The 26,438-nt window shown below is 39.7% G+C and overlaps 1 long non-coding RNA gene across 1 annotated transcript; it reads right to left on the reverse strand.

Moving 5' to 3' along the window:
* Positions 1 to 1,692: 1,692 nt before the first annotated feature.
* On the reverse strand, positions 1,693 to 25,978 carry LOC132210515 (uncharacterized). Its single transcript, XR_009446642.1, has 3 exons — positions 25,864 to 25,978; positions 24,984 to 25,122; positions 1,693 to 1,804 (listed from the first exon to the last, which is right to left on the reverse strand). It is a non-coding gene; the product is annotated as an uncharacterized LOC132210515 (long non-coding RNA).
* Between the last annotated feature and the right edge of the window lie 460 nt (positions 25,979 to 26,438).

Here is a 26,438-nt window from a genome sequence, read left to right on the forward strand (position 1 = left end):
AGCATTTCTAAAGACACCAGGCTTATTGAGTCAGTCTTTATGAGTGTCCTCTGACACTCTTAATTGTTTCTTTTGTTACCATTTAGAGTTGAGCGATACATTAATGTCCAGTATTTGCAGGAAATATTGAAGTTGCAATTTAACCATAAAACTGAACAGTTTCAGCAAGACCATCGAAGACGATTGAATGCAACGTTATAAGCTAATGTTCTGTCAGTCTAGTTTAGGGTTGCCTGATACTGTCCTTGGAGCAATGTGCAATTATATAGTAGCACTCCTATCGCAAAAGTTTTTGAAACAAAAAGAAATTGCTGAAAAAGTTGAATAATAAAAGACAAATATAGCTCATGAACAGATACAATATAATGTAAATTTTGACAATTTTCTTATACATCATGAAAAACAATTGTAATTGTTTGAGAGAGATAGAAACTGGAAAGTTTATAAGTTTGTGCCAGGATAGGGAGAAGTAAATCTCAGATCATGAGATAAAATATTACAGCATATGGAATTCAATTGACTCATAGGGGAATGGAAAAATAAGAAAGACATATTTATGTTGCAATTCTGCTTTTGTGACATTAATTGAGAGATAAATATTGACCAGAACACAAGGGAGAACTGCCCTGCTCTTACATGCATCTCATTGGAAAAATTGCATGCCTAACAGTGTAGTGCTCCCTCAGCACTGCACTTGAGTGTCAGATTTGTGTTTTGTACTCCAGCCATGGAATGAAACTTGAATCTAGAATCTTATGAATTAGTGGCAAATGAGCCATGGCTGACAGGAAAATAAAAAAAAGAAAAACTCACTGAAGAAAAGGTCTGGCATGAGCAGCAATGGAATAAATGGAATCCTTGTAATATTAAGAAACAAAGAGGAATCAATAAATGATAAACAAAACAAAGAAAATATGGACCAAAAACAAAAATTATGATTCAGTACTGATATGGTCATGGTGTGTTACAGTTTACTTTGGAAGTTGAGTTTATTTTGACAACATACAATTTTACATGCATGCTGTATGTAATGGAGCGATGGATAGTGATGAACAATAATCTGACACTATTTCCATCTCATGGTTGACTCAAAATCTCTCCCATTCTTACCACATTCCATTGGCATGTGTTATAAATGCACAATGGCGAGGCAATGGCCTTGTGGTATTATCACTTTACTGTTAATCCAGAGACCCAGATAACATCCTGGGGACCTGGGTTCAACTTGGGCAGCACGGTGGCTTAGTGGTTAGCACTGCAGCCTCACGGTGCCAGGGACGGAGGTTTGATTCCAGCCTCAGGTGACTGTCTGTGTGGAGTTTGCACATTCTCCCTGTGTCTCCGTGGGTTTCCACCAGGTGCTCTGGTTTCCTCCCACAGTCCAAAGATGTGCAGGCTAGGTGGATCGTCCATACTAAATTTCCCGTAGTGTTCAGGGGCATGTGGGTTATAGGGGGATGTGTCTAGGTGGGATGCTGCAAGGGATGGTATGGACTTGTTGGGCCGAACGGTGTGTTTCCACACAGGGAATCTAATCTAATTATAACTCCTGCCAGGACAGATAGTGGAATTTGAATTAAATAAAATATCAGGAATTAAGAATCTAATGATGATCATGAATCCATTGTCGATTGTCGAAAAAACCCATCTGATTCACTGACGTCCTTTAGAGGAGGAAACTGCCATCCTTACCTGGTCTGGTTTACATGTGACTCAGACTCACAGCAATGTCGTTGACTCTGAACTACCCTTTGGGCAATTAAGGATGGGCTTTAAATGCTGCTTGGTCAGCGATGTCCTCATCCTGTGAATGAATAAGTAAAATAAAAGTTTCATGGCCATCAATTCCTGATGTGGGACTCAAACACAGAATTTCTGGTATAAATGGAGGGATGCTACATACTGTGCCTCATGATTTTCCAGGTTTGGGTAAGGACTGGATAAATAAGGGAAAAGTAATAAATAATGTAACTGTTGAAGTCCGAAAAAATAAGAATGTCAGCCTCAAAAAACTCGATTGGAAATTTCAAGTTTGTTACATCAAAAGAAATACAATTTTGGATGCTCCTAATATTCATTCCATCTGGCTTTCCTGTTGGTTTGAGAAGCAGGTCATTCTGTTCCTAGCTGAATTGGTTGCAGAAATATTTGCAAAGAGAAGGATGTTGCCTACTCTTTTTGCCTGCTGCAGGAGAATGCAATTTCCTGTACAGTAAATAACGAAACTTCCACTCAGACATTTTTAATACTAGGAACTTGCTGACGTTTTGCAAATCGAGAAATAAATGTCAGTTCTACATACTACAGATCAGCCAATGTCCTTCTTATGCTTCTACACTTACAATTAAACTTGTATACAGTTAGAAAATCTGCTCAATTCTAATCAAGGTTAGCTATTTTTCAATTTGAGGAAGATGCCTACTCGAGGTTAAAGTTATCTTTTCTGCCATGTGTCTTCATGTGACTGAACAGGTAACTCTGCATGTGATCTTTGAACACATTCAGCAGGATATTCCATGATGTTGTCAGGTCCAGAGTATAGGATTTACTTAATTTGTTCTTTTTGTCTCTGCCACTGCTTTGCTTAAGCTAGAAGATGCTTTGATACAGCTTGGAGGACAAATTGTCACTATTCCGGACACTTGGTAGGAGTGTCTCCCAGACATTAAGTTACTGCACTTCAAGGAGAGCTTTAGACTGTCTTTGTAGTGTTATCCTTGTCCTTGCCTAAAATACTGACCATTTAAGCTTTGAGAAAACAGGGTATGGCAGTGGAGGGAAACACTTACTGGCCATTCAGTGGCAGCATCCAGTTCACTAAAGTTGATTTACAGGACTTTTGCCTGAATGATTGTGGAACAGATTTCAAAAACGTAACCCTTGTTCTTCACATTGATTCCAGAGAATATGATGGAGACTTTGCTAACTAAATTCCTCCAGCACTCTTGTGTGTTATACACAGTACAGGTATCACAACGGAACAGAAGTGCGATGACGACAACTGCAATATATGCTGGGTCTTTTATTTTGTTTCTCATTTGTACGTTGATGATATAATTAATTTAGTGGGCAAAGGGAAGCCTATTAAAGTTAGAAGTGCATTCTGTATCAGCTGCAGTCTAATTGAAACATGTATAACTGAATTTTCTCAGGTTAGACTTGAATAATTTCCGAACAGATCAGAAGAAATGAATGAAGCTTGTAGAACAACATCTCTGCTTTTATAGAAAATAACTAATGTTCTTCCTTGAAACATTTTTCTTCCTTATTTTCTCTCAAAGTTGTTCACTTTCATAAGAACAGTTCTACAGGAAGCCTTTCATAAATTGCCAAAATATATTTTTTCACCTGTGGCCTAGATGGCTAGTGTTGACAGGGTATTTGAAAAAAAGTACGTCCTGACATATAACTGTCAATTTTTGTGACTTCTAAATGTTTGAATGATTCAATAATTTGGGTTTGTAATTTTGAATTTCAGAAGCAAAACATATTGGAAAAACATTTTTGCAACAAATTCTGTTCTATCTTAACACCCACAGGAGCATACTTCCAAAAACACACGCTGAGAATACTGGAGAAACTCATCAGGTCTGGCAGCATCTGTGGAGAGAGAAACAGAGTTAATGTTTTGATTCCAGTTTGACTCTTCTTCAGAACTTATCTCCCCATAGATGCTGCCAGATTTGCTTAGTTTTTCCAGCATTCTCTGTATTTGTTTCAGAGATCCAGAATCTACAATATTTTCCCTTTATTCAAGTACTTCAAAGATGGGGTACTGCCTTGCAAATAGAAAATGCTTAATTTTGTCTTTCCTAATCTAAGACTATTAACTATTAGTTTTAGATGCTAATTATATGGGTGGGACTTTCCTAATTTAATATGGCTGTCCAAAGAGTAAGTTTAGGATAGATTAAGAGGTGTAGCTTACAAATTTGTCAAAGGCATATTGTGTCTTGAAAATGTAACTAATTTAATGAGCTGTGCTAACCTAAGTAATGGAAATACAGTAATAAAAATGCATTTGAATTTCCTGAATATATTTTGTCAGGTATCTCAGGGATGCTCATTACATTCAAGCATATGAAACAATAAAAGATATATAAACATGAATAGAAAATTAATTGAAAACAAGAACACAAATAATTAGACCGGAGTGAATAGTCATACCCAGGTGGAATTGGAATTTTTCTATGCTGGGTTCACCTTTACTTCTCAGTAGGTAAAAATTTGGCTGGGTATAAGGAGCACAGCCACAGAATTTGAAGTCAGCATGAAAGTAGAATTGGCAATCAATGTGTAGGATTATAAAAGACAACAAAAAGACACAAGAAGGTGACCTTTGCACTTGATGTGTGTATAAGGCAGAAATAAGGAACAGGGACAAGCAGCAAGAAGAAGCATTAAGGGGAAAGTCCAAGTTTTACAGTAGTTAGGCATTTGATACTACAATAACAGCTGGCTTCATCGATTGGAACTAAAAAAAATGCAATTTAAGGTATGAATAGTAAGTCATTAAGTTTAAGTGTATCAGTCAGAAATGGCAGACAAATATGATAGAAATAGTATGCTGGGGATCCATGACAGAAAACATTATAGGAAGCACTATAATGGAAAGTGTGCCCAACTGGAGATGCAATATGCGTTGTAGAAAAAGGAGAAATGATGGAGTACCATACCTAGATTTCCAAAATGAATTTGATAAGGTGACATTATAAAAGATAATAAAAACCCATAATTTAGATGAGTACATGTGGAGTTGAATAGAAGATTGGATAACCAACAGAAAACAGAGAATGGGCAGAAATGGGTGATTTTCTGGTTGGCAAGATGTAACAAGTGGTGTGTTACAGGGATTAGTGCTTATGCCACATCATTTTTACCAATTATATAAATGACTTGGATAAAGGGACCAGAGGAATGGTGCCTAAATTTGCTAATGAAAGAAAGATAGGTCGGGAAGTAACTTGTGAAGAAGGTATAAGGAGACTATAAAGATATGTAGAGTGCATCAGCAAAAACCTGACAATACATAACGTTGGAAAATGTGGAATTGCTCATTTTATTAAGAAGATTAATAATGATTATTTTATGTAAGTAGTGTATGTAAACAGTAGAAGGAAAGATTGGAGAACTCTGAGATATAGAGAAAGCTAAATGTGCGAGTGCATGCATCAGACAAGGTTATTACGCAGGTACAGCAAATAATTAGCAAAGATAATAGAATGTTACTTTTTATCACAAGGGAAATTTAATACAAAAGTAGTACAGCCATGTTTCCATTGTACAAGACAGTGGTGAGACTAGTGCTGAGTAGAGTACATGTATTGATTTTGTCATTTAGGGAAAGATCTAAATATGTTAGAAGTAATTCAGGGAATGTTTTACTCTGGTTATGAGAAAAGGTTGATTGGCTAGACTGGTATTCATTGAGGTTTTAAAGGACAAGAGATGACCTGCTTGAAACACATACAATCCTGTGGGGAAAACAAAGTGTGGAGCTGGATGAACAGAGCAGGCCAAGCAGCATCTCAGGAGCACAAAAACTGACATTTCGGGCCTAGGCCCTTCCTCAGAAAAGGGGGATGGGGAGACGATTCTGAAATAAATAGGGAGAGAGGGGGAGACGGACCGAAGATGGATAGAGGAGAAGATAGTGGAGAGGAAATTATATGTGGGGGGGTTGGGAGGGGATAGGTCAGTCCGTGGAGGACGGACAGGCCAAGGAGGCGGGATGAGGTTAGTAGGTAGGAAATGGAGGTGCGACTTGAGGTGGGAGGAGGGGATAGGTGAGAGGAAAAACAGGGTAGGGAGGCTGGGACGATCTGGGCTGGTTTTGGGATGCAGTGGGGGAGGGGCGATTTTGAAGCTTGTAAAATCCACATTGATACCATTGGGCTGCAGGGTTCCCAGGCGGAATATGAGTTGCTGTTCCTGCAACCTTCGGGTGTCATCATTATGGCCCTGCAGGAGGCCCAGGATGGACATGTCATCGAAAGAATGGGAGGGGGGGTTAAAATGGTTTGAGGCTGGGAGGTGCAGTTGTTTATTGCGAACCAAGCGTAGGTGTTCTGCAAAGGGGTCCCAAGCCTCCACTTGGTTTCCCCAATGTAGAGGATGCCACAACGGTACAGCAAATGCAGTATATCACACTGGCAGAAGTACAGGTGAACATCTGCTTGATGTGGAAAGTCATCTTGGGGCCTGGAATGGGGGTGAGGGAGGTGGTGTGGGGGCAAGTGTAGCACTTCCTGCGGTTGCAGGGGAACGTTATCTGTCTTCTCGTCTATCCATCTTCAGTTCGCCTCCCCCTCTCTCCATATTTATTTCAGAATCCTCTCCCCATTCCCCTTTTCTGATGAAGCACCTAGGCCTGAAACGTCAGCTGTTGTGCTCCTAAGATGTTGCTTGGCATGCTGTGTTCATCCAGCTTCACACTTTGTTATCTCAGATTCTCCAGCATCACAATCCTGTGGGGCCTTGACAGTGTCCATTTGGGAAGGATCTTTTTTCTTACAAGCGATTCAATAACTAGGAGTCACTGTTTAAAAATAAATGACCACCTAAGTAAGAAAGAGATGAGTGGAAATGTTTACTCTCAGAGAGTGTTGTGAGTCTTTGTAACTCTTTTCCGCAAAAGACTGTGGAAGCAAGTTTTTGAATCTTTTAAGATAGAGATAGTTAGATTCTTCACAAGCAAGGAATGTGGAATAATCAGAGCAGCAAATATCTGAAGAAGGGTTATTAGACTCGAAATGTTAACTCTGCTATCTCTCCACAGACGTTGCCAGACCTGCTGGGTTTCCAGCAATTTATGCTTTTTATTTCAGATTTCCAGCATCCACCGTTCTTTTGTTTTATTGAATTGTCTTATTGAATTATGAAATAAGATTGAGGGATCAAGTGGCTTACTCTTGCTCCAATTTGCCTGTTAAATGTTCAACACCTGCATTGCATAGAACAACTGACTATGTTGTGGATTGGTTCTTATGAAATAATATTGTCACTATATACTACGCACAGATATATTTTACCTTTGTGCATAAACGGAATTTGCATAGAGTAACTGCATTGAACAGAATCAGATGTTGAGAAGTGACCTTATAGAGGTTTATAAAATAATGAGGGGTTTAGATAAGGTGAATGGTAGGTGTCGTTTCTCGAGGATGGGAAATTTCAAGACCACATGTACGTTGTTAAGGTGAGAGGAGAGAAATTTAAAAAAAAGAGGAGCAATTTCTTTACACACATTTGCATGTAGAGTAAACTTCCTGAGGAAGTGGTGTATGGAGGCACACTTACAATGTTTAAAAGACATTTAGATAAGCACATGCATAGGAAAGGTTCGGAGGGAAATGGGCCAGAAACAGCCAGGTGGGATTAGTTTAGTTTGGGATTATGTTTGGCATGGACTTGTTGGATCAAATGGACTGTTTCCATGCTCTATGATTCTATGACTCTACTACGTACAGATTGGTTTAAGGATCAAGTAATTAGACATATATTTCACTGTTCATATTTAGTTGTAACTTGTAATAATTTTAGAAATTAATTTTCTACAGATATTATAATGTTGTACGTTAAACATTTCCAACAATGTTATACTAATTTATTGATGTAAACATCACCAGAATACATTTTTTTCATTTTGCTTCTCTGGTCAATGACAGATATTTTTGTGGAACAGAAGATTCATTTTGAATTTATGGTTCATTATGGGCTACAGGAGTCATTTTGCAGCCATAAAAAAAACAAACACAGCACAATATGCACAAACAGAAGTGTTTTTTTGTTGACAAAATTCTCAATTATTTTGACAAGCATCAAATGTCAATATTCTAAATATTGCTAAAAGTTAAAATGTCAATATTCTAAAAATTTTAATTTAGATTACACTAAGCCTTTTTTGCAATGACATGTTTGAAAAAAGTATCGCTGCATAAATTCTTTCATCTTTTATACATAACTTGGAATAAAGCACTCTATAGATATGAGAAGATTGAAAATGGATATTTCACAAATTTTGGACTTTTAACACAGAAGAATTCTGTCACAATTTTATTATTTAATTGGACTAGAGCTCATTTATTTTAATTAATTGTTCTCAAAATGGAATGGAATATTTAGATTGAAAAGTCAAGCAAAAGAAAAACACGTAATGATAACTCAAGATATCTACAATCTTTACATATCTTTTAATCTTAGATTACATTCCAATCAAAATGAGATTTGACAAATGGATATGGTTCAGAATGTGAGATTTATAATCCTAATCCAAAACAGAATGGTGAATGGAAAAAGAGTTTTGATTGCTGAAGCATTTTCAGATCAAATTTGCTAAATTCAACAATAATCACTATCAATAACATGAACCATGGCAATGGTATAGTGTGATCTAAATCTCTCAAAACCAGTGTAAAATCTTTAGATTTACTTGACCACTTTTCTAATTCCTATGGGCTTCTTTTACATTTTCACTAATTTATTAGGTGATACAATCATATTGTATCAAAGCCTTTTGTGTTTGTGTGACAGTTGAGGTACTTGGACTCACACAAGTAGAAAAGAATAAGTCAATATCCTCAATAAGGATTAATATTCCATCAAACCTAAAGCCGATTCCTAAACTACAGTATTTAAATTGGCACAAAACAGCTGACATAAGTTAACAACTTTTATTTTTTGAAAATAACATACCTACTGTTCCTCACTGGTTGCCTAGTCACAGCTAATGCATTTCAATGTGTAGTGATTGTAATGAGTTTAGCCACATGGACCTCATAGAATGTGACTTTCTTGGTTGGACCAGATTAACAGCCCCAGTGAGGGAGGCCTGGCTGACAAATGTAAACAGGAGTGACAAAGTGTGAAGCTGGATGAACAAAGCAGGCCAAGTAGCATCTTAGGAGCACAAAAGCTGATGTTCACTCTGCGAGCTGGCTCTGAGGAAGTTGGATCAGTATCAAGGACTCTCCACGTGTAAATAAAGTGTGACCTGGTGACCGGATACCAGCTTTTGCGGAGTTATTTCCCATTACATATATTCAAAGCAGAGAACATTTCATCAAGGCCATTTACATTTTATCTGCATCTTAGATCTCAATCTCAGATTCAAATTTAACAACTGACATTATTCATTGCATCCATGACATCTTTTCACAAAAGATACTCCTCACATTTTGCAGCCTAAAACGAGAGATTTCACATCTGTTTGCAGATATGATCTGTTTGACTGGAGATAGTCAACATGGGCAGGTTGTATCTCACAAACCTTTTGAGTTTTTTGAGAAGGTGACCAAGCATGTGGATGAGGGTAGGGCAGTTGACTTGGTGTACATGGACTTCATTAAAGCTTTTGATGAGGTTCCACATGGTAGGCTATTGGGGAAAATACGGAGGCATGGGATTGAGGGAGATTTAGCAGTTTAGATTAGAAACTGGCTTTCTCTAAGAAGGCAATGAGTGGTGGTTGATGGAAAATATTCAGCCTGGAGTCCGGTTACTACTGGTGTGCCTCAAGGATCTATTTTGGGACCACTGCTGTTTGTCATTTTTACAAATGACTTGGACACAGGCATAGGTGGATGGGTTAGTAAGTTTGCAGATGACACTAAAGTTGGTGGAGCGATGGACACTGTGAAAGAATGTTGCAGGGAGACTTGGATAAACTGCAGAATTGGGCTGAAAGGTGGCAAATGGAGTTCAATGCGGATAAATGTGAGGTGATTCACTTTGGGAAGAATAATAGGAAGGCAGAATACAGGGTCAATGGAAAGATTCATGGTAGTGTGGATATGCAGAGGGATTTTGGTGTCCATGTACATAGATCCCTGAAATTTGCCATGCAGGTTGATAGTGCTGTTAAAAAGGCTTACGGTGTGTTAGGTTTTATTGGTAGATGGATTGAGTTCCGGAGCTGTGATGTCATGCTGCAACTGTACAAAACACTAATGCAGCCTCACTTGGAATATTGCGTGCGGTTCTGGTTGCCCCATTACAGGAAGGACGTGGAAGCATTAGAAAAGGTACAGAGGAGATTTGCCAGGATGTTGCCTGGTCTGGAGCGAAGGCGTTATGAAGAAAGGCTGAGGGACTTGGATCTGTTCTCATTGGAGCGAAGGACGTTAAGAAGGGATTTAATAGAGACATTCAAGATGATCAGAGGATTTGATAGGGTGGACAGTGAGACTCTTTTTCCGAGGATGATGACATTAGCTTGTACAAGGGGGCATAGCTACAAATTGAGGGGTTATAGATTTAAGACAGATGTCAGAGGCAGGTTCTTTATTCAGAGAGTGGTGAGGGCATGGAACGCCCTGCCTGCGAATGTAGTGAGCTCAACCACATTAGGGGCATTTAAACGGTCCTTGGATAAGCATATGGATGATGATGGGATAGTGTGGGGGATGGGCTTAGATTAGTTCACAGGTCGGCATAACATCGAGGGCCGAAGGACCTGTTCTGCGCTGTATTGTTCTATGTTCTACGATACATTATCTTCACAATTTCAACTTCCCTGACTCCCAGTTAGCTGAGTTCTTTCATTGACAGATTTGAAACTTCTTTGCAACCTCTCCCTCTCACACACTGCTTGCAACATCTGCCTATCCCATGTCCTCTTGCAGGCCTCTCCAAGCATCCCATTTTTATACCCTCCTCCTCTTGCTCCCCCTCCTCCCCCAATATCCTTTTATGCCTCTTTAATGCCACATCTCCCTTGTAGCTGTTTTCTCACCCAGCCACTGTCCCTCTCCCAGGATGGGACTGACAGATGACACTGCAGCCTCCAGCGAAAAGCACCAGCACTTGGCAAATGAGATGGCCTTTATCTCTGGCAAAAGACTGCCTGCAGCAAAAGCCCCAGACTCACGTACCAATAGATTCAAGAACAGCTCATTCTCCACTATTACCAGTCTTTGAAATGGCCCTCTCAAATTTTAAATTTAATTGTTGAGCTCAATCTTTGTGCACCTTTGTTGCAGCCACAACATTGTATTCTTCACTCTGTTCTATTATCCTAATGCAATTTGTATGGTATGATCTGCCTGTACTGCTTGCAAAACAGAACTTTTCACTGTGTAATAAATAATTCAAATCAAAGGCTTCAGCAAAAGTCTCAGCCTTTGGCAAAGGTAGATCTGATTGTCATGGCAATTGCTTCTCTAACACCAGTCACTTTCCTTCCTACTCCTCCAATGACAGGCTGTTTCTGTCCCATTTTACCCATGATAGTCTCATGGGTGGACCATAAGTAAGCACAGGTGAGAAATAGCCAGTCATTAGAGAAACAACTCCATACTGATTTTGTGAACTCTACTTACAGATATGAATTATCTCTCAATGGTTTCCTGTCCCCTGATTGATTTTTCCTTGGCATTTTGTTGGTTTTAAGTATGAATTCATCAGTCACCCCTGCTCAAAATGAAGTAGGGTCAAATGGTGTAGAATCTGTGTGGGTAGAGTTGAGGATTACCCCTAGAAACATTTGTCGTTGCTGCTGCATTGTCTTCTCTGCTCAGCTTCCCTTCCAATCACCTCTGGCCAGCTCCTTCCTTTTGTCTTTGTAGTTATCTTTACTCAAATGTGATACCTTTGCATCTGACTCCAGCTTCTTCCCCTCAGACTGCAGGGTGAATTCTACCATATTATGGACACTAGGGCTTCCTTCATCTTAAGGTCCCTCATCAAGTAATTCTTGTAAGACTGTCATAAAATCCAGAATTCCCTGTTCCCTAGTGGGATCTGCCACAAGCTGCTCCATAAACATCTCATAGACATTCCATAAATTTATTTTCTTGACATCCACTACCAACCTTATTTTCTCAGTCCACTTGCATATTGAAATCCCTTATGATTATTGTAACAGTGCCTTTCTTACATGCCTTTTCTATCCCTTGATTCATTTTCCGCTCTGGCTACTTCTAGAAGGTCTGTGTATAGCTCCCATCAGGGTCATTTATCATTCGCAGTTTACAACTCTACCCATACAGACTTCTATGCTTTTGGGCCCTTTACCTCTTCTTGCTATCAATTTAGTTTCATTTCTTACTGATAAGGCAACCTCGAGCCTCTGCCCATCTGCCTGTCCTTTTGATATAACATGTATCCTTGGATATTTAGTTCCCAGACCTAATCCCTTTGCAGCCATCTTTCTGTGATACCCACAACATCATACCCACCAATTTTAACCAGTGCTACAAGCTCATTTACCTTGTTTTGTATACTAGGTGCCTTTAAGTACAACACCCTCTGCCCTGCATTATCTGCCCCCCTCCCTTTTCATAATTGTCCCTTCACCTTCTGTGCCTGAAGTTAGATTCCTAAGCCTTTTCATATTCTCTCTCCTAATTCGTGTTCAGGCAACTTTAATAACCTCTGCTGAGTGCCATCTCCCATAACATTTTCCATAATTTTCTGTGCAACCGAACCACCCCACCTTACACTATTTAGTTTAAAGCCCTATTCACACCCCTAGTTTTGCCATTCGCCAGGACTCTAGTCCCAGCATGATTCGGGTGGAGCCCATCCCATTGGAACAGCTCCCTCCTTCCGCAGTACTGTTGCCCATGACCCATGAATTTGAACTTATTTCTCCCACACCAATGTTTGAACCAAGCATTTACCTCTTTAATCTTGTTGACTCAGTGACAATTTCATCGTGGACCAGATAGTAATCCAACAATTATTATCTTTTTGGTTTTGGTTTTCAATTTAGCTCCTAAAACTGTTCATAATCTCTCAGCAGAACCTCTTTCCATTTTTTCTCTATATCATTTGTACCTACATGGATCATGACAAGAGGATCTTTCCCCTCCCACTTCAAGTTCCTCTGCAGGCCAGATGAGATATACTGAACCCAGACAGAAGGCAGGCAGCATAGCCTTTGGGACTCTTGATCCTGATTAGACAACTGTGTCCGTTCCCACTGACTATTCTAACCCTGTTCACAACGACATTTCTCTTTTCTCCCCTTCTTGAATGGCTCCATATATCAAGGTGCTATGGTTAGTTTGTTCATCCTAACTACAGCGCCCACTCTCATCAACACAGGGAACAAGAAGCTCATACCTGTGAGACAAACCCAAGAGTTGAGGATCCTTCAGCGTTACCTCCTGGATTCCTCTACCTGCCTTGTTCATGGATTTCTGTCCCTGGCCACTGGCTAAATTCGATGCAGTTAATCAAAGGGGTGTGGCTGCCTCCCGAAACACAGTATCTGGTTAACTCATCCCTTCATGATGTGTTACAATGTTCAAAGCTCAGACTCTGACTTATCAACTCTGAGCTGGAGTTGATCAAGTAACAAGCACCTGCTAAAGATGTGGTCTCTATGACCCACAATGAGGTCCACCAGCTCCCACGTCATGCAGTTACAACACATTGCCTGGGCCAGCATATCTTATTTTAATTACTTAGTAATTAACTTGACTTTTAAAAAATTATGACTGGTCTTTTAGTTTGTAATCTGTAAATATTTTCCTTATTTACCTTCAATCTAAAAGATCTGGAAGAGATAGTCAAATTAGTAACCACCACCAACGAACTTACACTATGCCTGTGATGTTACTTGTTTGTGTTGGGCTATTGATCTTGGGCTTCAATTTATCCTAGTTAAAAAACCTTACAAACAATGAGCCATAAAAAAAACAAGCAATAAGTATCTCTTCCCCTCTGCACCAAAATTCCCATGCTGTCTCCAAATACCCTAAACTTTATATTGACTTGGGTTGCGTCTCACTCCCAATGTAATCTCTCCTTCCTGACCACACACAGGTTACCTCTCCAAATCCACGCACCATTCTGAGTTGAAGACATTTCACTATTTTTTCACTCGGTCGAAATTCTGGATTTTTCTACCTAGCAGCACACGTTGGATGCACTTAGCTGGTACAATAGTCACTCTTCATATCGGAGGGAGCTGCTCCAATGGGATGGGCTCCACCTGAATCATGATAGGACTAGAGTCCTGGCGAATGATAAAACTAAGGGTGTGAATAGGGCTTTAAACTAAATAGTGTAAGGTGGGGTGGTTCAGTTGCACAGAAAATTGTGGAAAATGCTATGGGAGACTGCACTCAGCAGAGGTTATTAAAGTTGCCTGAACACTAAGAGAGAGAATATGGAAAGGCTCGGGAATCTAACTTCAGGCACAGAAGGTGAAGGGGCAATTATGAACAATCCAGGGAGCTGAGACCGAGAAATAGACTTAGTGTTATTTGAACCCAGCGAGAAATAAATGTGCTGGATTACTCAAGGTTCCCACACCAAGTATAGAGAAAACGTAAATCATCTTAATAAACATTTAGTACATCATTGATTATATCAACTGACCTTATGTTCTAATTTGTGAATATTTTCACACACACAAGTGGATTGATTTGATTCTTAAGACAAATTTGAACTAGGCATTAATTGAGTATGAATATAAGCCCCAAGAATTAATTAACTAGCTAGAACACCAATTTATTCTTCAGAAGATTTTATTACTTGTGAGCTTATGTACTCTTCATAAATACACTTCAATCTATCAGAATGAGTTTGTGTCAATATATGCAAGAAGTTAAGACATCAAAAATCACCAACATATTGGGATGCCATTATTGAACTCATTCCAGAGCTATAGGGAAATTCTGTGATGCTTCTGCTACTACATAGACTTGACTGCTCATCTAACTATGGATTCTGACTCAAGTTTCCTAGGCTTCCTGGAATTCATCAGGTTCAATAAGAAAAAAGGACTGCATGGTTTGGCAGGGTGAGTAACTGACAGGCTAGAAAGTTTTTGAAAACAACAATATGGCAACTTCTATTTTACATGAGTGAAAGGCTTTTGCTTGCAGCACTTGTAAAGATCACATACCTGAACTTTAGACACAGTTTCTTTCTCCACAGACACTAAGTATTTCCAGCATTTTCTGGTTTTATTTCAGATTTCCAGCACTGCAGACCTTCGATGCTGTATTTGTACTGAGGCTATGCTGTGACTGCTTCTGAGGTGATGCTCAACATGTTGAAAACATTTGCCTGGTTTTTCTTTGTTTTTGGTCAGTACTTGCCCACTAGCCTTAACAACAGGGAAGAAGCCATTTATGCAAGCTGCTACCTTGGATTGTAAAAGGAACAAAAAGAGCAGCACATGAGGAGAAGATCTCCTTCCTAATAAACAAGGTGGATATGGATTGCCAGTGGTGGCAAAGATTACTACAGCACTTCATTTCCTCTAGCTTCTTCAGGGATCTTCATGTGATATCTGTTGAATCTTATGGTCTGTTGTTCAAATGCATAATTCCAAGCTGAAGAATTCCATGCTCTATACAGCAACCACTTCTTTCCACTTCAGTGCAAAGGAACTGACAAGAATGAGGGAAGGTCGTTGGATTTGCAGTTCTGATTGAATTTTCACAGCTTCACAGACTGCACACATGCAGTGATCAAGGCAGGCTGATATCACCAAGCAATATCCAACAATCAAAACTGATTCCATTCCATTATTCTCCACCAGGTATGTGACCACTCAAAGATTATCATGCATAAACACAGGGTTTAACGCTTGGAGATAAGGATTACCCTCTAAGGGCGTGGTTGATACCACATGGGCACACTCCAACTTTTGGCACCCAGAAAGTTACAACAGAAGCCACAGAAACACAAGGTGCTTCACAAGAAGCACACTGGATGCTGAATATGGAACTTAAGTGAGTGGACAAATCCAAGGGTGACCTTTCAGTGTGCACCAGAAGGAAATCCAGAACGATAGTAGTCTGTTGTCACTTGCATGACATAATATTGTTTTGCAGACAGGGGCTAGAGGAGGAAGAGAAAGATGATTGCTTTCCTTCTTACGAACGAAGAGGAGCCAGAGGTGTACCTCAAATCACTGTTTCACTTTCAGAGATGCCCAGGACAAGCAAATTATTTGAACCTCACTTAATCTAACTTCAGCCACTTGGCACATCAATATAGAACCCAAAGTGCAACACAATCCCAGAAGCACCAGCACAAAGCAGTTCAGTAGCCAACAATTCATTGCTCTCACTGATACGCATGCTTGCCTTCTCTCTTGTAATGTCACTTTCTTCAATGCTGAGAGCCACTTGACAGAAGGGTAGCAATAATGTGGTGTTTTATGGGATGTAGAGACTGATAACTTGAAAAGAAGTTTGAATTTCCAGTCACCAACTTAAAGAATTTGTATGATATGATTTCAAACATAAGATTTCTATTGAACACATGAACCAAATTCAATACTGACCAAACATTACAAAGTAGGCAAATTATCCTGTAAACTAATGTTTTCAAGACTATTTTCCATTATATCCATGTTTTAACACTGGGAAATTGTTGTGAGATCAAACACAAAAACAAAACAGCAAAGTAGCATTCAGCTACTGAATTAAAAATTATACACTAGAGATCACATACAATACATAATATACATGTAACAAGCTTCAGACTGAATATTTCCCATTCTTTGGCTAAGTGTCAATCTTGGTGAACTTCATGGATGGCTTCTGTCTGTGAGTCCTGACAATTTTTCTCTTGCAATTCTCCGCTGCTCACCCTCTTAATTCAGCATCCTGTGTCTATATGCTGTTATCATAAAATCTTAAACCCAGCAAAGTTGAACATGCTCACTGGTGCCAAGAGCTTCCAGCACTCATAACCTGCCTACCAATTTAAACCCCAGCTGTGCACCAATTCACACTCTACAAGGCAGGAGCTGATGTTAGTATATTAATGTGTAATTCTAACTGACATGACTGGATAGCCATGATGTGAAGGTGTGGGTGTCGGACTGGGGTGGACAAAGTCAGAAATCACATGGTAATATTCAACACATTCTGAGGAAGGGTCACTGGACCTGAAACATTTAACTCTGCTTACTCCTTCACAGATGCTGCCAGACCTGCTGAGCTTTTCCAGCAACTTTGTTTTTGTTCCTGATTTACAGCATCTGCAATTCTTTTGATTTTCAGATTCAACATATTTGAAAACACAAGCTTTCAGAGCCTCAGTCCTTCTTCACGTGTTAGTGAGAGAGGTAGTATCAGACACAGATTTTATAAGTAAAAGAGCAAAGTTTCACACCATTGATGAGGATCTACTAAACAAATCTAAGATGCTGTTAAATCTTTAATCAGTTAGAAGGTTTTAATATATTAGTATGTATATGTAAATCTTCAAATTCTTTTCAAGTCACGGTCTTGAAAGAATGAAAGGCTTTATCAGTGTGAAAAAAAAAGTGACATTTTAGGTCAGACAATGTATGCCAGTTGTGAAATCTTGTTTAGAATCTCTATGAGAGTTAGTTTGGAGTCAGACTGGTTTTATTTCTAAAGCAGGAATTTATAAAATACCATACTGACTGACTGTCTATAAAATGTGTGCTGTTTGAACAAAATGTGTGTGTACACATAGAGAGAGAGAGCGCGAGAGAGCGCGTCTGTGTTTATGTGTCTGTGTGTGTGAGAGAGAAAGAGAGAGAGAGCAAGAGCAAGCGTGTGTGTGAGTGCTTGTGTGCATGTGAGGGACAGAGAGTGCGTGTGTATGGAGAGAGTGTGCGTGCATGTGTATTCTTGCGAGTGTGAGAGTGCATTGGTGTGGTGGGTGACCTGTAATGTGATATGAACACAAGATATCCTCATGGGTACCAAACTTGGCTATCAGCCTCTGCTCAGCGACTCTGCATTGTTGTGTATTCCAAAGTCTGCCTTGGAGGATATTTACCCGAAGTTCAAAGGCCAAATATCCTTGACCACTGAATTGTTCCCCAACTGGGAGGGAGCATTCCCATCTGGTGATTGTTGTACAGTGCCCATTCATCAGTTGTGGTAATGTGCAGTCTCACCAATATACCATTCCATAGGGCATCCCTGCCTGCAGCGTATGAGACGGACAACATTGGCCAAGTCACATGTGTGTTTGCCGTGGTTTCACACCTTGCATGCAAAATGTCACCTCTTCTTTACACTGATAAAACCTTTAGTTCTCTCAGGACTGTGACTTGAAAGGAATTCAGGGATTTACATATACATATTAATCATTTAAAACCTTCTAACTGATTATAGATTTAACAGCATCCTAGGTTTGATTAGTGCATCCTCATCAATGGTGTGAACCGTTGATCTTCTAATTATAAATTCTGTGTTTGATACTACCTCTCTCTCTAACACCTGAAGAAAGACTGAGTCTCCACAAGGTTGTGTTTTCAAATAAACTGTTAGATTATAATCTGGTGTCGTGTGTCTTCTGCCTGTGGCTGGATAGAAGCAAGTTGGCACCCCATTTTGCTAACAGGTGCCTGGACGAGTGCAGGCTGGTGCAGTGGAGTGGAGGGCCATTGTCTTTTCCCAGGACCTACTGACAAGATCACAGTACCAAACACTGCCAGCCTGTCTATTGTCCAAAACAACATGCAGCAACACCAATGAAGATTAATGACTTTTTGCACTCTGCAAGGCTAAGTGTTACCATCTTCTCTCTGCTATCCCAGACTCACCCAATCTCTATATTCTCGAGGTGCACCTGTATTCACCTGTTGTTTAACATTGAACATTGCTTTTTGAAACTGTTTTGCAATAATATCCAGGTCAAGCAAAAGTTATCTGCCAATTTTGTTGAATGAATCTTTCACTAATACTGGCCGGTGAGTCAGTAGTGTGGTGGTTATGCCACTAGACTAGTAATCCAGAACCCCAAGCTAATGTTGAGGTTTGAATCATACCATGGCAGATGGTGAAATTTGAATTCAATAAGAACCTAGAAAAAAAACTCAGTCTAATGGGACACTAACAATTATCATTTCTGAAGAAGGGTCACTGGACCTGAAACATTATTTCTGCTTTCTCTCTGCAGATACTGCCAGACCTGCTGAGTTTTTCCAGAAATTTGATTTTTTTTTCTGATTTCCAACATCTGCAGTGCTTTGGTTTTTTTGGCTAACGACTGTCTACTGCTATAAAAATCTCTGGTTCATTAACATTCTTTAGAGAAGGAAACCTGCCATCCTTACCTGGTCTAGGCTGTACATGACTGAAGCAATATGTTTGACTCTTAACTGCTCTCTGGGCAATTAGAAATGGGCAATTCTACTGGTCTGTCTAGTGACGACACTTGTCTCAAAAGTGATTTTTTTTTAAAAATGGTAGATCTGACAACTACATACATATTGTTGAACTTGGATGTTTGGAAGTTGCCCTCCTTCCTGAAAAGCTGTGCTATATTGATGCCTTGTCAAAAAAATAAATTTGAGTGGGAAGAAATTGCTGTGCTCACTTTATATATACATACTATATTAATCAGATAAAGATGGAGATTTGCTATTCTAATTTAAATGCATTTTTTAACAGCACGATGCCAAGTAAACTCTCTGGCACCAAAATTTAACTTTTACAAGTATGGAGTCTCATTTCTTCAGATGTTCATTATTCTAGAGCTAAATATCCATTTCATTTATTTCTCATTTGTTTAAATAGATTTCTGATGCCACATAGGCAAAAAGTGATATAAAATGTGCGGGCAAATGAATCGGTAATGAACAAACTACCATTCAATTACCACCAGGAGCAAATTATGGCCCATTGCTAGACATTTATGTCACTGGTGCTCTCATCTGTCAATTAATAATATACTATAACAAGTATTACAAATTTCAGTGCTTTGCTTGATGGTGCTGTCCATGTTATCATACACATTCTTCAATGAGGAAGTATTAGTTAATAAGTCTGTATGACTACTTTCATCTGTTTTGATTTAAGCTAGTGTAAGCAAAATTGTACAATGTGAGATGGTTCAAATGCCAAAGGTGAGTTATTAAGTTCAAAAATCCTAGCAGTCAATGCTGGATTCTGCGTTAAGTAACCTACAGTGCATACATTAGCGAAAGAGCAAGTCAGGAGGAAAGTCCAAAAGATGCCCTTTGCCTTACATCAATTAAGATTTCAGAAATCGTATTTATTACCTATTTATGGAATTGATTATTTTACAGGCATTTTTGAAAATTAGCATCTTTTCCTCATTCTGACTCGTAAAAAATTGACAACAATCTTTCTCAGAAAAATCAGTTTTGGGATGCTATGTGACATAAAAGTATGCACGTTTTTAAAACTGCAAGTCAGAATAAAATTATGATCAGAGATAATGGGAACTGCAGATGCTGGAGAATCCGAGATCACAAAGTGTGGAGCTGGAAGAACACAGCAAGCCAAGCAGCATCTTAGGAGCACAAAAGCTAATGTTTCGGGCCTAGACCCCTCATCAGAAAAGGGGGATAGGGAGAGGATTCTGAAATAAATAGGGAGAGAGGGGGAGGCGGACCGAAGACGGATCTTGGGGCCATCTTGGGGCCTGGGATGAGCGTGGGGGCAAGATGACTTTCCACGTCAAGCAAATGTTCACCTGTACATCTGCCAATGTGGTATACTGCATCCGCTGTACCCGTTGTGGCTTCCTGTACATTGGGGAAACCAAGCTTGGGGACCACTTTGCAGAACACCTACGCTCAATTCACAACAAACAACTGCACCTCCCAATCGCGAACCATTTTATCTCCCCCTCCTATTCCTTAGACAACGTGTCCATCCTGGGCCTCCTGCAGTGCCAAAATGAGGCTACCCGAAGGTTGCAGGAACAGCAACTCATATTCCACTTGGGAACCCTGCAGCCCAATGGTATCAATGTGGATTTTACAAGCTTTAAAATCTCCCCTCCCCCCACTGCATCCCAAAACCAGCCCAGCTCATCCCTGCCTCCCTAACCTGTTCTTCCTCTCACCTATCCCCTCCTCTCACCTCAAGCCGCACCTCCATTTCCTACCTACTAACCTCATCCTGCCCCTTTGACCTGTCCATCCTGCCCGGACTGCCCTATCCCTCCCTACCTGTACTCTCCTCTCCACCTATCTCCTCCTCTATCCATCTTCGGTCCGTCTCCCCCTTTCTCCCTATCTATTTCAGAATCCTCTCCCCATCCCCCTTTTCTGATGAAGGGTCTAGGCCCAAAACACCAGCTTTTGTGCTCTTAAGATGCCACTTGGCCTGCTGTGTTCAGTCAGAATAAAATACTTATTTTGTTGTACAATTTATGTATATTTTTCCAAATTTGAATTGTTTGGGTATTTACTATTCTCTTCATGTGAATTTTATCAAATGTAGTGTTGGCTCTCAGCCCAAAAAAAATGGTTTATATTCAAATTGGGTTCTCTTTAAAAAAAAATTGCTGTGGAAGCAAATCTTTGTATCTGTTGAACACCAGCCTCTGTACAAGCAATAAAAGCAAACTTCAGCTATTTTTGTTGCTATATAATACATCTTAGGAAATAATAGCATCCCCAAAAATCCGATTTTTTTAAAAGATGTAATTAGCATGCTTATTTGCAAAATTATCAGTATTTATTTTGTGGAAGGGAAATAGCTTGGTTTTATCTTGAACATAAAAGATACCTCCTCAATATATGTTCTTCTATTCTTTTCACATCTCATTCTATTTTTAGACATTACTTAACACCAAGGGGGTGTAACATCACTGAGTGGTGTCCTTATCTAGCTCTATATGATGAATTCTCCTCCTGTAGATGGAATATGGATTAAACTGCTCAATATCACCAAAATAACACACGATGCCTTTGATAAAGAATTTGACTTTCTATACATCATTATTTTTATTTAAAGTAGTTCCAAATGAATATACAGCCTCTATGATTTAACATTTTGTACATTAAGATTATCCTCCAAAAATTAAATACTTGACATTGTATTTTAGATTTTCCCAAATGTTTGTGTTCTAAAAATATTGTACCTCAATGAATATGTACCTAGATACATTGCATTTCATTTTTCATTAATTATGCTAAAAATAAAAAAAAATCCTGCAGATTTTAAGTGAAAATTCCAGTGTTGCTAAATTGGGAAGAACCACCCCTGAAAAGCCTTTAAATCATATTTGAAACGCAATAAGCTCACTGGTTGGTATCCTGCCTTTCAAGTACTATACATGATTGATATGCTTTTGAAAACTTTGTTTTATTTTTAGGCAATTTTTTATTGGTGATGTTTGATGAGAATGTTTGACATTATGTCTTTGGTGTGTGGTGCTGTTCACAAAAAGCATCTTATTTACAACAGGAATAGAATAACACTGGATAACAATAAGTAGAAGTATGTTTGTTAATGACCTGCTCGCAAAACAAATCCTTTCACTGTACTTAGGCACATGTGACAACAATAAATCAAAATCAATTAGATCACCACAGTTGATCCATAACCAATTAACAGTTAAATACGGGAAAGAAAATAATTTAGAAAATAAATTGAGGGCAATTTATTGCTAGTCAGTTAATAAAAAAATTTGGTATTATGGGCTGTATCTTCCCATGTTTTGATAAAGTGTCATTTTTGAGGACTTTCATGGAGGGGTTCTCTCTATGAAGCCAAGCAGGTTTCTCTTGGCCTTGTCTCAAACTCACTTCATTAATGATCTGCCTCACCCCTTTGATGCTAGCCTGGTTCTCCCACTGACCACTGCCAGAAATACTCACCACTACCAGAATATTCCAGGATAATGGCATCAGCGCCATATTAAGTACTTAGTCAAGTGCAGACAATCTGGAGCTGCCCGACACATTGCAAATCTTCACCCCAAACCTGGGAGACCAAGACTAAATATACACTCCACTTTGTAGACAGGGACCTGAATGCCTTTGGTGGATGGGGTGGTGCAGATGAGGGATACTGCACTATCTGGTCTCTGCGATCCCACATTTACTCTTTCTCTGCTACTGCATCTATGCTTCACCAAATCTCAAACTCTAGTATTCTCACGATTCCATGGAACATCTTCCTTTGCTCACTCTCACTCACTATAACCATCCACTCTTCTAACCCTGCATGCTCTCAGGGCTGCCTACTCCATCAACATCTTTGTCCCAGCTGCACAGAGCTGACAACTGTGTCACCCACTTTCACCTCACTCAGTCCCTCACTTTCTCATACTACAGGAGAAAACCGCCTTTAATAGTGTTGAAAGAGCTAGGATGGGTGATGAAGACCATTTTCTTTAGCAACTCAGTTTTCCCCAAGACTCCTCCCCTTTGTCAAATCAGGTTGTGGACAGCATATCACACTACAAAAATACAGGACACTGTCTTTAATGTACGGTGCAGTGCACCACCTGAGCAGGCCAAGCTTCAGGATATCATTTTTAGCAGTCCTTTGTGGAGGAATGAACAGGATTGTACCTCCCTTTGGCATCAGTCTGACGATTCCTTACAGTACAGGTTTTGAGAGGGTGACCCTTGTCTCCCAGCAGCTAATGCTATATGTGACAAGGAACATTAAAAACTCAGCCACTTGCAGTGCTGTAGAATGTGGGAGTCATGACAGTTCCCTGGATATCTTGCACACATTTGGAGTATTTGTTTGGTATGCTCATGTGTGATGATCACATCACAGAAGTGGAACCCTTTCCTATTGACAAACACAGCTGGCAACATTGTTACCAAGATGTTCTGATGGCAATGTGAATTGTACCTTGTACCTGGGGATAGCCGTTACAGCAGCAAAACCAACTGCTCTGGCTGCCTGACTCTGGGCTTCCAAGGGGAAGAACAGCAACTGATACCTGATAGCTGACGGAGCATCAGCCACCCCCAGATACATGTATGAGTGGCTGGCTGCAAAATTCCCCAGCGGGCCCTGTGGGTCTTTGAAAGAATCAACTTGCATAAAAAGGTTAAGGGCTGCTATTACATTTCGGGCAAATAACATGGCATTACCACTCAGTCCTTGTGGCCACAGGTGCTCATCCAGTCACGGCAGATGTAGGAGACAATGTCCCGGGGCTTCCTGAGGGACCTTCAGCATTGCCCCCCTATTAGTTGCAGATATCTGCAGTAATGCCTGTAGATGCAGTTTCTGACCAATGCTCATCATTGATATGGCCTCTATTACTTTCAATGTTGCACTTTTTAGATGTTACTGCAACCAGTTGCTACTCCCTGAGTTGCTAGGTCCTCTTCAGCTGTCACATCATCAGAAAAAAGGCAGGACTGATCTTTGTCCTTCTGACAGTTTCAGGAGATCCATTAAGACAGTAATTTGATATGAACACACACCGTTCTCTTAAAGGTTTGTCCTGATGCCTTTGGTAAATCTTTCACCTTGCAACATTTCTCCTCTTGCCTCCTTCTCAGCCGTACATAACCATGGTGAGTTCCATCTTGTGGGGCTTCAGAAGTGAGCTTCTTGCAAGCAACCTTTTTTAGATGCATGCTGACAGAAAATATTGACTGAGGTTCTCAACGCACATTGATGCACCTTCCCACTCAGCATCATCACCTACCCATCAGGGAGGCTGAGGTCTCAACAGCCATCTCCTTGTGACTCTACCTCGCCAGATCTGGCACCAAATGCTCCAGCAAAGGAAAGATTGCTGTGAGGTACGCTCTTCCATCCTGGAGAGGCAGTATTCTACCCTGGGCTGACAGTGCCAATCCTGAACAGATAGTACCCCTGCCCTATAATTGAAGGTCACATTTTCATTTCATCCTTTTCACTGCTTGAGCTTTAATGTGGTCCATGGACACAACCAACATCCCACCCTTAACAATTTGGTTTTTAATATTGTCCACAAACATTCCTAATCTCCTGTCTTTCACCACTTTGACTGTGCTTGGAGATCCTATAGCTCAACATAAGCATTATTTAAAGCCAGACTGCAATAACTACAAAACAACAAGTATTTACCCCAATGTCCAGAATTGTTAAGGTCACTAGACACATGCCTGTTTCTATGGTTGGGAATCTGAAGAGACGGCTTTCTCAGTTAAGTAAAAGTTCATTAGGAAGGACCACTCACTGTCAGGAGATGGAAAGCTTGTGAGCAAGCCCCATGCCACCTGTGGTAAAAAAGGCTGATCTACCTTTTGAGATTGTTGAAGTTAGTTGCAAATATTTACCCCACCCATGAGAATCTGTTTCTTAGAATCTCACCTGATTATGTTTGCCTATCATTCCTCTTGTCTTCTCTTGGACTGGAAGATTGTGTGCTGAGTCTTCATGACTCTAAATATTTGTGTCACCCAGATGTAGAGAACTGTCTTTAGAAGCACACTTGTCTCGAGAGCCAATACTGTAATGTAAACAATACACACAATGAAGATATCAGGCTGAATCTCATCAGGGTTTAAATGACGTGGACTGTGATGAAATTGGGGGGAAGAAGTCTGGTCAGTCAAGTTAAAGCATTTTTCTCCATCTGTTAAGCTTTTCACAAGCAGCTTGATAGGTTTCTCACTAAGCAGTAGAGTTGCCACTTAAATGGGGATTATTGGTGGTCCAATTCATCTTATTAATATTCATTTTTAAACCTTACCAAACTTGCCAAATGACCAAGGCAGCTCACCGTGGAAATTAGAGCCAGCACCTGGTGGATTCAGCCATTGCTTAGTTGTGATCCAGGCAATTACTGTATTCTCTGTTCCTTTAACATTTAGACAATTAAGCACATTGTAATATAGTTAAAGTCATCATAGTTGATTTGCATAATCTATCACATAATTTCACAGCAGATAAGCTGTATACCTGCCATTAACTAATATCTATCACCATGTTGAAGGATCCTCAACCCAACCATGTAGCTTTTCTGTTCACCCAGTTGGAAGATATTTATTTCCTGCACAATGATATACATTACTGACCTAAAGCTTTTAAGAATCCAAATCCACAAAGTGTTACTGCTGTAATTGAAACCGCACTGCTTTTTATTACAATACACCAGCAGGCTCCCGCTGTTACAGTAAAAAGAACCATTTAACATTGCAGCCATATCTGGAGGCAAACGGAAGAAACCACGTCTGATTATACATCTTACCCCGCAGGCTCCGGCAATGTGTGAGTGTGGGTCTGGCATAATGCAAACATGTCTGCCTCAGATTTCAGCTAGCCAGGTCTTCCATGATCGTTTAACTAAACACTTTGCCTCTCACTTTGCACCTACTTGCTGACTCCCAAGGTGGATAATGACTAGCTGTTTGTTCAGCAATGTACAAGCTTGGATTTGAGGCATGACACAACAGGGAAGCTACTTCACTGTAGGAAAAGAAAAGAAAAGGAATGTGAAAGAAATTCACTATAGTGTGTTACAACATCCTTTCTTTGGGTGATTCAAAATAAAATTATTAGTGTATAAGGTATAGCAAGATCTAAAAAGGAAGGCAATAAAAGTTCATTTGTACAATGTTTCAAACCTGAGAGTGAAGATAAAAAAGTACTGCTTACTATTTGTGCTCGCCCCTTCACTTCATTTATGTGAAAAATCAGTTTTCAAAACATGGCATAATATAGCTAATGACAGATTGATGCATACATAAGGTTAATCAATGACTTGAGTAAGAAGTATACATTTAATTCATTTCACAGATGTAGACACGACATTAACATTTCCAT

The sequence above is a fragment of the Stegostoma tigrinum genome, chromosome 14 (assembly GCF_030684315.1).
Source record: "Stegostoma tigrinum isolate sSteTig4 chromosome 14, sSteTig4.hap1, whole genome shotgun sequence".
In the NCBI taxonomy this organism is placed as follows: Eukaryota; Metazoa; Chordata; class Chondrichthyes; order Orectolobiformes; family Stegostomatidae; genus Stegostoma; species Stegostoma tigrinum.